The 13140-nt window shown below is 41.0% G+C and overlaps 1 protein-coding gene across 3 annotated transcripts in view; it reads left to right on the top strand.

Moving 5' to 3' along the window:
• The window catches only part of RTKN (rhotekin), a 244889-nt gene that overhangs the window by 106943 nt on the left and 124806 nt on the right, over positions 1-13140 (top strand). The gene's annotated exons all lie outside the window — the stretch shown is intronic.

A 13140-nucleotide genomic window follows, 5' to 3' on the forward strand; every position in this document is an offset into this window, starting at 1 on the left:
TTTGCTTCCCAATTTGGTTCCACCATGGAGAATGTTTTGGTCTGCCATCCCTCTTGAATATTTTTATGATTAAAGTATCGCAATGATAGAGAGGATTGAATTGGATGGGGGGGGGGGGGGGGGTTGTACTATATGTTAAAGAGAGAATTGAGTCAAATAAAGTAAACATTCCACATGAAACAGATAGCAGCGTGAAATCATTATGAATAGAAAATCCATGTGTGAAGGGAAGGAGTATTATTAAAGGGCTCTACTACCGTTTGCCGGGACAGAACGAACAGACAAATGAAGAAATGTTTACAGAGATTAGGAATACTGGCGCATTGGGCAATGCTATAATAATGGGTGATTTCAGTTACCCTATAACCCTATAAGTACTCTTGCCAAGCTTTAATATATATGAAAATTGTGTCTCCTATGCACCTGCCTGTTGGGATTCATGCTAATGTCAATGAGAAGTTTAGTAGTGTGGAGTTTTTTTAAGACCTATGATTGATTAGGCTCCCTCATTACACAAAAGGCTTGTCCTTTAAGAACGAGGAGTAGCCAAATGACCTGAGGTCTTTTTTCTCCACTTTTCTTTGTGTTATCTACCAGTGTGTCCCTCAAACACGTTGCACAGTAGGTAGGATTGTGAGATTATTGTTGATTTCAGTTACCCCAATATTGACTGGATAAATGTTACATCAGGGAGTGCCAAGGAGATAAAATTTCTAGACGTAATAAACAACTGCTTCTTGGAGCAACTGGTCCAGGAATGACAAGAGGGGGAGCCATTTTGGATCTCATCCTTGGTGGCATTCAGGACATAGTGTAAGAGGTGGCAGTGTTGGGTCCCCTGTGAAACAGTGATCATAACATGATCGAGTTTAAGCTACTATGTGGGATGAATCCACAAAGGAAATTTACTGTAGCTGCATTTAATTTTCAAAAGAGTGACTATAATAAAATGAGGAAAATAGCTAAAAGGAAACTAAAAGGATTGGCTCCTAAGGTTAGGACACTAAATCAGGCATGGACGTTATTCAAAAATACCATCTTGGAAGCCACCTTTATGAAGAGATTCATCAAAGGCGCTATATAGCAGATACAAGTTGACATATATTTACAATTTTTTAACAGCAATTGCAAAAATGACCAAATATATACAATTGAGGAAATTTTAGAGATAAACTGAATCCTGATAAATAGGACTAATTATGATATAGTATCAGAAACCATCATTTAACAGCACTGTAAATCAAATATGATAAATGAAATGACTGCTCATTTCAATAGTCAAAAGGTTATCAAGCTATCCTGAGAAGATCAAAAACATGTAAATACATGCCTTACTGAAAATAAACCCTGGAAACAACTAACATTCTGTGGATGGGAAGCTGAATATCAGGTGCCCCAGACCAGTCCAGTTTTTAGCTGGTATAAATGCTCCTTTGTGGAGTGAGACTAGAATTTTGGGTGTAATAGTAGACTCTAAATTAACCATGGGTATTGGATAAAGCATTGTGGTTTGCTGCGTTAGTCCACTTTAAAGTTAATTAATAAAAATAAAACTGAAGAAAGATAAATTTTTATTTATTTATTTATTTGTTGCATTTGTATCCCACCTTATCCCACCTCTTTGCAGGCTCAAAGTGGCTTACAATACATCGTGAGTAGTAGACGAATGTTAGTAATATCGACATTTGGTATTGCATGATCTTGGTAAGCATGATGATAGAAACAAAGTAATAGTATACAAGCAGATATTAAGAAACAATTCTGAAATTATATAGGCAAGTTGTGCATATTCACATGGGTTGATCTTTTTGATATGCTCTATCAAAGAGATGGGTCTTCAGTAATATGCGGAAGTTCGTTCTTTCGTGGGTCGATTTCAAGCTAAAGTGATACCTTTTTCATTGGACTAATGATGCATTTTTTGATAATCATTTGAAGACACCAATTTTTCTATAATTTGAGGTTGATCTATCGGATCAAGCCCAAATATCTATGGGCGTTTGTGCAAGCTATGGTCTTATCCCATTAGAATTTAATATAATGTTGTATTTTTGGGCCTTCCAGATAAACAAATACATAGACTGCAAACCTTGGCAGTGAAGTTGGTCTGGGGAGGAGGATGGACAGATTGGGTCACTCCTTACCCTGATTCAATTGCACTGGTTCCCATTAAGGGTTAGGATCATATTCCAAATGATTTTTGTTTGTATTCAAAACTCTGTATGGATTGGTTCTAAGATATATTTAAATATATGTCTCTTTATATTCTGTTAGGACAGTTGCATTTGGTACGTGACATTTGATTGACATTACCAATGGCTATGTCATTTTGGTTTAAAAGGAACGAGTACTATTGTGAGAAGGGACTCAGAAACTTGGAATTGTTTGCCTCCCACTGTGAGCTCCTTATCATCCTACAGTGACAAAAAACTGGGCTGTTTCAAAACATACATTTTGTTAATGTATTGATTCATTTTAAAACAGTGTTTGATATATTTTATCTGGTGTGCAACCAATAGGTGTTTGGTTTTTTTGGTGATATATTTTATTTATTATATTTTCTGTTCAACTGTTGTTTGCAAAATAATCAAATCAGATTACAACATAAAACCATAAATAATACAATATAAACTATTTTAAACAAACAGAACATAGCAATATTCCTAAAACGAAAATGAAGAGAAAACAAAAGCAAAAAGTATTGAGCCAGAGCACACCTATGTACCAGAGGAAGTTCAAAGGGTGGCCCTTAACCTTCTTCTGGAACAGCAAATAATGCCACTCCTCATGGATATGCGGCTACAGAGTACTCCTTAAGCTAAAAATGTTTTAGTTAAAAGGAATGGTCGCCCACCTCAGCCAAGCAAGGCACCAAGAAGTTGTTTAATACTAGAGTCTTGTAAAGAGGACTTTAAATGTCTATACTAAATTGAATGAACTTTCCCATAGATAAATTGGTTTGTGAGGATGCAAGGACTTATACAATTCTAGTGATGATTTTTATTTACCTTTTACTTTTGCTGGGAGCTACCTGCACTTCCTCTATCCTTTTTTTGTCTCTTTGTCTTTTACCCAGTCTGGATGGTAGAAGGAGCACCGCACTGTTTCAGATGTTTCATGTGTTGCCGGCCTGTTTTCCACTCATGATTGGGTTTGGTACCCTGAGCGGTTGCTTATCTTGCTTACCCCTAGTTACAATGGAGCTGAAGAACATAAGGGCAAAGTGACTTGCCCATAGTCACATAGTGATGGATGCAGAGGTTTCTTTGAAGGTGTGAATAATTTATTATTAGTCATTCATAAGAACATAAGAATAGCCATACTGGGTCAGACCAATGGTCCATCTAGCCCACTATTCTGTTTTCCAACAATGGCCAATCCAGGTCACAGGTACCTGGCAGAAACCCAATTAGTAGCAACATTCCATGCTACCAATCCCAGGGCAAGCAGTGGTTTCTCCATATCTGTCTCAATATCAGTCTATGGACTTTTCCTCCAGGAACTTGTCCAAACCTTTTTTAAACCAGATACACTAACCACTGTTACTATATCCTCTGGCAAAAAGTTCCAGAGCTTAACTATTCATTGAGTGAAAAAATATTTCCTCCTATTTGTTTTAAAAGTATCTCCATGTAACTTCATTGAGTGTCCCCAAGTGTTTGTATTTTTGAAAGAGTAAAAAATTGATTCACTTCTACTCGTTCTACACTACTCAGCATTTTGTAGACCTCAATCATATCTCCACTCATCCATCTCTTTTCCAAACTGAAGAGCCCTAATCTCTTGCCTTTCTTCATATTTAGTTAGTTAGTTAGTTAGATATTGCATTTATACCTCACATTTTCCGTTCAGTGTAGTTTACAATTAGCTTAGTAGAAAACAGTTTACATAATAGAAACGATGTGATGTGAATAGTATTGTTCATTCAGAAAGGTCCAGTTAGATCATTCATGTTTGCGTTGGGAGTGCATAAGAACATAAGAGCAGCCACACATGAGAGGAGTTCCATCCCGTTTATCATTTTGGTTGCTCTTTTTTGAACATTTTCTAATTCCGCTAATATCTTTTCTAAGATACGGTGACCAGAACTGAACGCAATACTCAACACCATGGAGAGGCATTATAGTATTCTCAATCTTATTTACCATCCTTTTCCTAATAATTCCTAGCATTCTGTTTGCTTTTTTGACCACCGCTGCGCAGTGGGCATAAGATTTCTGTGTATTGTGTACAATGATATTTAGATCTATTTCGTGGGTGCTGACCCCCCCTCCCCCCCCCAAGGTGGACCCTAGCATCAGGTAACTATGATTCGGATTATTCTTTCCAATTTGCATCACTTTGTATTTGTCCACATTAAATTTCGTCTGCCATTTGGATGCCCAGTCTTCCAATTTCCTAAGGTCTTCCTGCAGTTTTTCACAGTCTACATGTGTTTTTAACAAACTTAAATAGTTTTGTGTCATCTGCAAATTTAGGGGTCCTTTTACCAAGCTGTGGTAGGGGCTGTTTTTGCTTTGTGCCAGGGCCCTTTTCACCGCAGCAGGTAAAAAGCCTCCAGGCACACATGGCCATGCGGTAAGAGAACTCTTACCGAGTGGCCATACAGTGGGGAGTCCTTACTAACCCGGTGATAACCGGGCAGCTTGCGGCGATGCTCTATTACTGCCGGGTTACCACCGTGCAAGCCATTTCCAGGGGCTTCTTTTTCCCTTGGAAATGGCGCGCGCTCAGGGTAGGACTAATGCCGGCAGCCATGTTGGGCAGGCAGTAGTCCCGGATAAGCAAGCTGTAAGCCTGTGTTGGGCTTACTGCCGCTCTGTAAAAGGGCCCCTTGAGCACCTCACTCGTTCTGATTTCCAGATCATTTGTAAATATGTTAAAAAAGCACTTGTCCCAATAGAAATCCTTGTGGCGCTCCAGAATTCACTCTCCTCCATTGAGAGAAATGGCCATTTAACCCTACCCTCTGTTTTCTGTCCAGTAACCAATTCCTAATTCGCAGAAGGATGTTACCTCCTATCCCATGACTCTTTAATTTTCTCAGGAGTCTTCCAGAGGAACTTTGTCAAAAGCTTTCTGAAAATCTAGATACACTACATATTTTACATATTTTTTTTTTGTACCCCGCGCTTCCCCACTCATGGCAGGCTCAATGCGGCTTAGGTACTTATTTGTACCTGGGGCAATGGAGGGTTAAGTGACTTGAGTCACAAGGAGCTGCCTGTGCCTGCAGTGGGAATCGAACCCAGTTCCTCAGGACCAAAGTCCACCACTCGGCCACTCCTGAGCTCCTCCACACCAGCTCACCTTTAGCCATATGTTTATTCACACCTTCAAAGAAATGAAACAAATTTCTATTATAGGTCCCATCGAATGGAACAGTTTGCCGTTGTGGCTTAAATGTGAAACCAGTAAATCAGCATTTCGGAAACACTTGAAAGACTTTTTTATTGTTTAAGGTCTTTTACAGTTCTGATTGATGCTGTATTGATCTGTTTTTGAATTCTGTCATTATTTTATATTTGTTGACTGTATTTTTATTAATGTTTTGTTGTAACCCGCCCTGGATAAGGGCGGGCTAAAAATAATAAATCTAAATTGATGTGGCAAGACTTTCCTTGGCTGAAGCCATGCTGACTCATGTTTATTTATGTGTTCCGTAATTTAATTCTTTATAATAGTTACCACTGTTTTGTCCAGCACTGACGTCAGGCTTACCGGTCTGTAATTTCCGAGATCACCCTTGGAACCCATTTTAAAAATCGACGTCACATTGGCCACCTTCTAATCATCAGTTACTATGGACGACAGGTTACAGATTACTAACAGCAGATCAGCAATTTCATGTTTGAGTTCTTTCAGTACCCTTCCATGAATGCCATCTGGTCCAGGTGATTTAGTACGTAAGACTCACAGCAACAGAAGCCTGCCTTTGCAGATCAGCAACGCGGCCGCGCCGGAGAAGAGGACTTCGGCTGGCGGGGGTTGGGAACCCCTGCCAGCAAATGTACCTGACAGCAGTGATAGGGGGGAGGGTTGCGGCGGGGGAAGGGGGGGTCGAAAGGGTTGGCGCCGGGAGGGGTTAAGGGTGGTGTTGGCGGCGGGGGGGGGGGACATGGGGGACTAAAATGTGCCCCCTCACCTCGGGCTCTGGACCCCCCTCCCGCCGAAGTCTGGCTACGCCCCTGCTGCAGATTACTTATGCAATTGTGTACCTTGCCCACATGCCACCCAGATTCCGCTTATCTGCAAAGGACGTGCTATTGAAGATATTTATGTAGTTAGTTGCACTTGTGGAATAAAACCCTTGGTACCATCAAAGTTTTGGGTTATTAAAGAGACTAGCTTGAGCTGCTGAACACCTTTGGAAAAATTGCAGAACTAGCGATGCCTTCAAGCTATAAGATGGAAGAACAAAAGATTACCAGGACAATATCTGTACAAGTACCTGGCCCTCTAAAGAAATTTACTATATTATTGAGGAAATAGTGGGTCTTAACTTAGGTCAGGGTATCTACCATTTACTCCCATCGCTGGAGAATCTGACCAATTTCTTTTTATCTAAAGTTTTAGATCTTCAGAAGACTTTTGTAAATCTTCGATCTAACAGCCCTTTGCACCTGAGAGTTTCTGGCCTATATGACATTCCTCTTGCAATTGAAATAATTTAGGGGGGGGGGGTCTTTTACTAAGGCACACTGGCGTTTTTTGCGTGTGTTAAAAATAGTCGCGTGCTAAATTCTAAAGATCCCAATGTGTTCCTATGGACGTCTTTAGCATTTAGCACACGCCTATTTTTAACATACGCTAAAAACGCCAGCGTGCCTTAGTAAAAGAGCCCCTTAATGAGTGTTTTGAGTCTGGCTGGAAGCTACAAGCAAATTCTATCAAAGAGTGATACATTTTGGAGGGATGACCTATCATAAGCAAACATAAGCAACCCATCTACTTACCGGTTCATCTAATCATTAATAACAATGACTCAGATATTATCTCCTACCAACCTTCTTACCCTCCATGCTCCTCCTCAACTTCTCCTTTATCGATCCACCTCATTACCTATCCCTATCCTTTCACTCATACCTCTTTTATCCCATTTACTCCTTGTTCATTGTCCTATCACATACATCCTGGTACAAATGTAATAAATAAATAAATCTTGGAGAGCTGCTAGTTTTCTCTAGGTTTGGGACTTGAATTTCCACAGTCTGTTAAGAGGCACACGGTTTGGTTTGCCTTCTCCAAAAATCAACATGGGATCCTGGTACATGACAGATGAGTGCCCCAGTGTCTTTGGAGGTCCATAACAGTTTAGAGGAAGTTTCTACAGGTCTGTTAATAGCCTCTGGAAATTCCAGTTCAACTCCCAACCGTGGAGAGAGAACATTTAGCTCTCCAAGATGCAACTCTTCCCTCCAAAATGTATCATTCGTTGACAGGATTTGCTTGTAGCCTCCAGCCAGACTCAAACACTTATTAAATGATTTGAATTGCAAGAGGACAGACCTGCAGAAAACTTCTTTTAAACAGTTATGGACCTCCAAAGACAGTGGGACACTCATCTGTTGTGTACCAGGATTCCATGTTGAGTTTTGGAGGAAGCAGACCAAACTGTGCGCCTGTTTATAGTCTCTGGAAATTGCAGTTCAGCTCTCAAACCTGGAGAAAACTATTAGCTCTCCAAGATGCAACTCATCCCTCCTACATGACATTCCTAACATGGAACAGTCTTCCAGCAACATACAGCTGCATGACTCCTCTGCTTTGTGATTTGATTTGATCTGCTCACTCATCATTACAGACCATCTTGAGTCTGGTTTCTGCCTTCTCTTTTGAGAAGATATTCAATTCAGCCAATCCCACTGCATTGTAGCTCAGTCCTATCCCTTCCAAATTATTAAAAACTTCACTTTATACCTGTCAGTGTTGAATACTTGTTTTTTAAGTATACCATTTAGAATAACTTTAAAAGTTAAGCACTTGCATAAAGAAGTACAGAGGAAAGGGAAAAAAAATGTAACAATAAAAAGGAAACATCTCACTTCCTTATACCTCAGTTAAGGAGTGTGTGTGGGGGGGTGGGGGGGAATATACCTAAATGAGGAGATCAAAAAGGCAAAATTAATAAAGAAAGACCTAACCTGACTTAACCCTACAATATTCTACATAGCCTCAAATAACTGTCCCTCCTGGTCCACCGGAAAGTTTTTTCATATCAAGAAAAGTTCTTAATTGTTTTGGAGTTAAAAAAAACCCATATTTAATACCCAAACACCAAACTAAACATTTACATGGGTGAACCAACAAAAAGGTCACTCCCGTGAGCCCTTGTTTCTTCTTTAAGGGCTAAGAACAGTTTTCTCCTCTCTTGTGTAACTTTTGTTATATCCGGGTAAATCCAGATTCTGTGACCATAAAAAGGTACCTGAGAATTCCTAAAATACAGTCTCATAACTGCATTAAGGTCTTGCTCAAAGCAAATGAAACAATCAGTGTTCCTTGATCAGAAACCTCAGCTAAAGAATCTTCCAACATAGCAGATAAATCATGAGGGCCATTTCTAACATCTTCTGCCTGGGTTTGAACACCAGGCTCCATGGGTACTGCCCCAGCTTGGGGCAAAGCAGGAAGATAATAAATCTTATTTAAAGGGGGAATAGCTGAAGAGGAAAACTTTTAAATCTCAGTAAGATACTTTTTGAAGAAATCCATAGGGATTATACCCATAGCCCTACATAAGTGTTACCATACTGGGACAGACTGAAGGCCCATCAAGCGCAGCATCCTGTTTCCAGCAGTGGCCAATCCAGGTTACAATTACCTGGCAAGATTCCAAAACAGTACATTTTATGCTGCTTATCCTAGAAATAAGCAGTGGATTTTCCCTAAGTCCATCTTAATAATGGCTTATGGACTTTTCTTTTAGAAAGCTATCTCAACCTTTTTTAAACCCCGCTAAGCTAACTGCTTTTACCACATTCTCTGGCAATGACTTCCAGAGTTTAATTACACATTGAGTGAAGAAATGTTTTCTTTGATTTGTTTTAAATTTACTACTTTGTAGCTTCATTGTGTGCCCTAGTAATTTTGAAAAGAGTAAACGAGCGATTCATGTCTACCCGTTCCACTCCACTCATTATTTTATAGACCTCTATCTATATCTCCCCTCAGCTGTCTTTTCTCCAAGCTTAAGAGCCCTAGCAGCTTTAGCCTTTCCTCATAGGGAAGTCACCCCATCCCCTTTATCATTTTCATTGCCCTTCTCTGTACCTTTTCTAATTCCACTATATCTTTTTTGTGATGTGATGACCAGAATTGCACACAGTATTTGAGGTGCAGTCACACAAAGCCCTGGAAAAGTTCAAAACACACAAGTTCAAATGTCTATTAAAATTTTCAATTTGCTCTATCTTTTGATGAATTAAGAGTTTATCTTTCACCAATGCATCTACAGTACCTTTTAAATTATTGACTTCTAACTGTACTTGAGATAACTGTAGAGGAAAATCCTGGTTAGCTGTTTCTAATGAAGGAGTTAAATTATCCATTTTACTTACAAGGAGAGAGGTGTCTTGAGCAGATTTAGTCATGGTCAGGGTCAATTCTTGAATTGCCTTCCAAATGGATTACAGCGTAACCACCGCGGGAGCTTCAGTTTTTAAGATAAGCTCTTGAATCACAACCTCTGTGGGAACAGGCGCAGCATTGTCATCTTGGGCCCCAACATCAGCATCTTTTCAGCTCCCTGCCACACTCCTAAGAACCGCAGGATACAGTGGTGGATTTGGCTCTGGGGGCGATAATGATGTGTCCGGTCCCAAGAATGTTGATGCTCTTAAAAGGGGTTGCAACCCCAATGCACTGTGGGGGTCTTTCTGTGTACTGGTCCAGTGTCTGCTGGATCGGGGAAGAAGTTCTGGCCAGTGGTGGTTGGCTTTCCACAATCCCCATGTGTTTCATATGGGACATAGCTTAGAACAACAAAATAAGAAAAATAAAAAGGAGAAGAAAAAATGCCAGGAGACACCGGATCCGGTAAGCACACCAGAGTCCAGTCATCTTGCCATGCCCCCCTCCCCCCAGTTCAGCCTCCGTGAATACTAGTTTTGAGTCTGGAGAGCTGCCGTTAGTTTGGAGGAAAGTTGTGATGAAGCTTAACTTGAAACGGGGTAATTTTAGATTCATCCTCACCCGAGAATTACAGACTGGTGTCCAACATCGCTTTCATGGCCACAATTGTGGAAAAGGTAGTCTTTCATCCACTGAGTGGTTTTGCTCCTAAAAAAAGAATCTTCTCCATCCTCTCCAGTAAGGTTTTAGAGAACTTTATAGCATCGAAAATAGTCTGGTAGCTCTTTTGAACAAGGTTTACAGATTCTTAGATAAGGGTAAAATTGCCCGCATTGTTTCATTGGATCTTTCCACATCCTATGAGTGGTATGCCATCAACTGTTATAATATCTGAGTGACTGTGGAATAGGAGGTACAGCTATTCAGTTCAGTTGTTTTCTAACTTTTCCTGTATTATTCACTTCATCTTGATCTGGTCTTTATCCACTTCATTGTGGAGTGGAGGTGTGGCCTAGTGGTTAGAGCACCCATCTTGACATGTAGAGGTGGCCAGTTCAAATCCCAGTACTGCTCCTTGTGATTTTGGGCAAATCACTTAACCCTCCATTGCCTCAGGTACAAACTTAGATTGTGAGCTCTCCAGGGACAGGAAAATAACCCAGTGTACCCAAACATAACTCACCTTGAGCTACTACGGAAAAGGTGTGGGCAAAATCCAAATAAAATAAGTAAAGATTGTGTGATTCCACATGGTACCATCTGCTCTCCTTTTCTTTTCTCCATTTTGTTTTTGAGCCCGCTGGCTCTCTTGGCTCAATCATTAGGCATCAGAGGACACTTTTTTTTGCTAAGAATATTCAACTAATCACATACACTGACCCAGTTCAGTCAGCTCAGATCCTGCTGTGGTTAATATGTCTGTCATCTATTGCGTCTTGGCTGGATAATAATCATTTGAAATTAAAATCCTTTGAAGACTAAATCAATGTGGGTAACTAGATGTCCAGCAGTACCTACCGCTTCTCCTGTATTACTAGGACACACTCTTTCAATAGTTACCGCCTTCAAAATTCTAGGCTGTTTTGACCCCCAGCTTTCCTTGAGGGTCAGATTTCAGCTGTAGTCAAACCTTGTGCTAGACTGGATAGATAAGGCAAACAGTCACGTTTTATGCAGCACCAAAACTGGGGGGCATATTGCCTCAATTTCAAGGTCAAATTAAATTTGTAAATTTTACTGCTATTATTATTCAAATGGTATTCCTCTTTCTTTCTCACATTTGTTGTAAACCACTTGAATTGGTTTCACTGAAAGGTGGTCTATTAAGCCCTAATAAACATAAAATGTAACATTTTCCTCCTAGCTTTTAGTGAGGATGGCGATGGTTGCAATGGAGGCTGTGGGATTGGACGCAGACCCATAACGTAACACTTTATTTTTGTATTCTGCAAAAATCTCACGGTTCTAAGCAGAAAACCATCATAAAGACTGGACAGTCCCAGCTACTACAAACATCTAAATCATAATCAATATCTTAGCATAATAATCTGACTACAATTGTTCACATACACATTTCTGAAACAAATAAGTTTTAATCCATCGTCTAAAGTCCAAATAACCATTAGTGCTCAAACGTTCAGCAGAAATATCATTACCCAGTTTCGCTGCCTGATAAGCAATGTCTCCAGTTGTTTAAGCCTCTTTTTACTTTTGTCTAGTTTCACTTTAAAGGTATAAACTACTTTTGATTTAGTTTTAGAAGAGTGGTTTAGTAGGTGTGCAAATAAACATAAATGTAAGCGTGATTTACAGGTCTTTCTCTTGCTTGATGTTGCACAGTTGAATCAGGAAACCTGCAAACCATGTGATCTTTACAGGAGCCGTTTGGTCTTGTGCCTGTCAGTGGGAAGGGGTTCCAACCCTACCTGTCTCTCATGCCTGTTAATAGGAGGGATTCCTAGTGGTTAGGGTGGTGGACTTTGGTCCTGGGGAACTGAGTTCAATTCCCACTTCAGGCACAGGCAGCTCCTTGTGACTCTGGGCAAGTCACTTTACCCTCCATTGCCCCATGTAAGCCGCATTGAGCCTGCCATGAGTGGGAAAGTGCGGGGTACAAATGTTAATAAAAAAAAAATCCCACCCCACCCCTACTATTTTCATATACTGCGTCTTTGGTTCAAGGGACTTTCAACTTTTGAAGAAAGGCAGATAAGGCAATACTCCTCTTTTGAAATAGTGATACAAGAAGGCTCTGAGCTCCACAGGCATGGCCACATAGTAACATAGTAGATGACGGCAGAAAAAGACCTGCACGGTCCATCCAGTCTGCCCAAGAAGATAAATTCATATGTGCTACTTTTTTATTTATACTGTCCTCTTCAGGGCACAGACCGTATAAGTCTGGCCAGCCCTATCCCCGCCTCCCAACCACCAACCCCGCCTCCCAACCACCAGCTCTGGCACAGACCATATAAGTCTGCCCAGCACTATCCCCGCCTCCCAACCACCAACCCCGCCTCCCAACCACCAGCTCTGGCACAGACCGTATAAGTCTGCCCAGCACTATCCCCGCCGTCCAACCACCAGCCCCGGCACAGACCGTATAAGTCTGCCCAGCACTAGTCCCGCCTCCCAACCACCAGCCCCAGCACAGACCGTATATGTCTGCCCACACTAGCCCCGCCTCCCAACCACCAGCTCTGCCACCCATTCTAGGCTAAGCTCCTGAGGATCCCTTTCTTCTGCACAGGATTCCTTTATGTTTATCCCACGCATGATTGAATTCCGTTACCGTTTTCATCTCCACCACCTCCCGCGGGAGGGCATTCCAAGCATCCACCACCCTCTCCGTGAAAAAATACTTCCTGACATTCTTCTTGAGTCTGTCCCCCTTCAATCTCATTTCATGCCCTGTCATGGTCCTGTTGTCATTTTAGTTGGTAGACTCTATATGCCAGGTTTCTCAACCCATATCTCAGGGAAACCCTCCCCCCCCCCCAAGCCTGACTGATTTCCAAGATATCCACAATGAATATACATGAAACATATTTGCATGCATTGCTTCTA

The sequence above is a fragment of the Microcaecilia unicolor genome, chromosome 2 (genome assembly GCF_901765095.1).
Source record: "Microcaecilia unicolor chromosome 2, aMicUni1.1, whole genome shotgun sequence".
NCBI classification, from domain to species: Eukaryota; Metazoa; Chordata; class Amphibia; order Gymnophiona; family Siphonopidae; genus Microcaecilia; species Microcaecilia unicolor.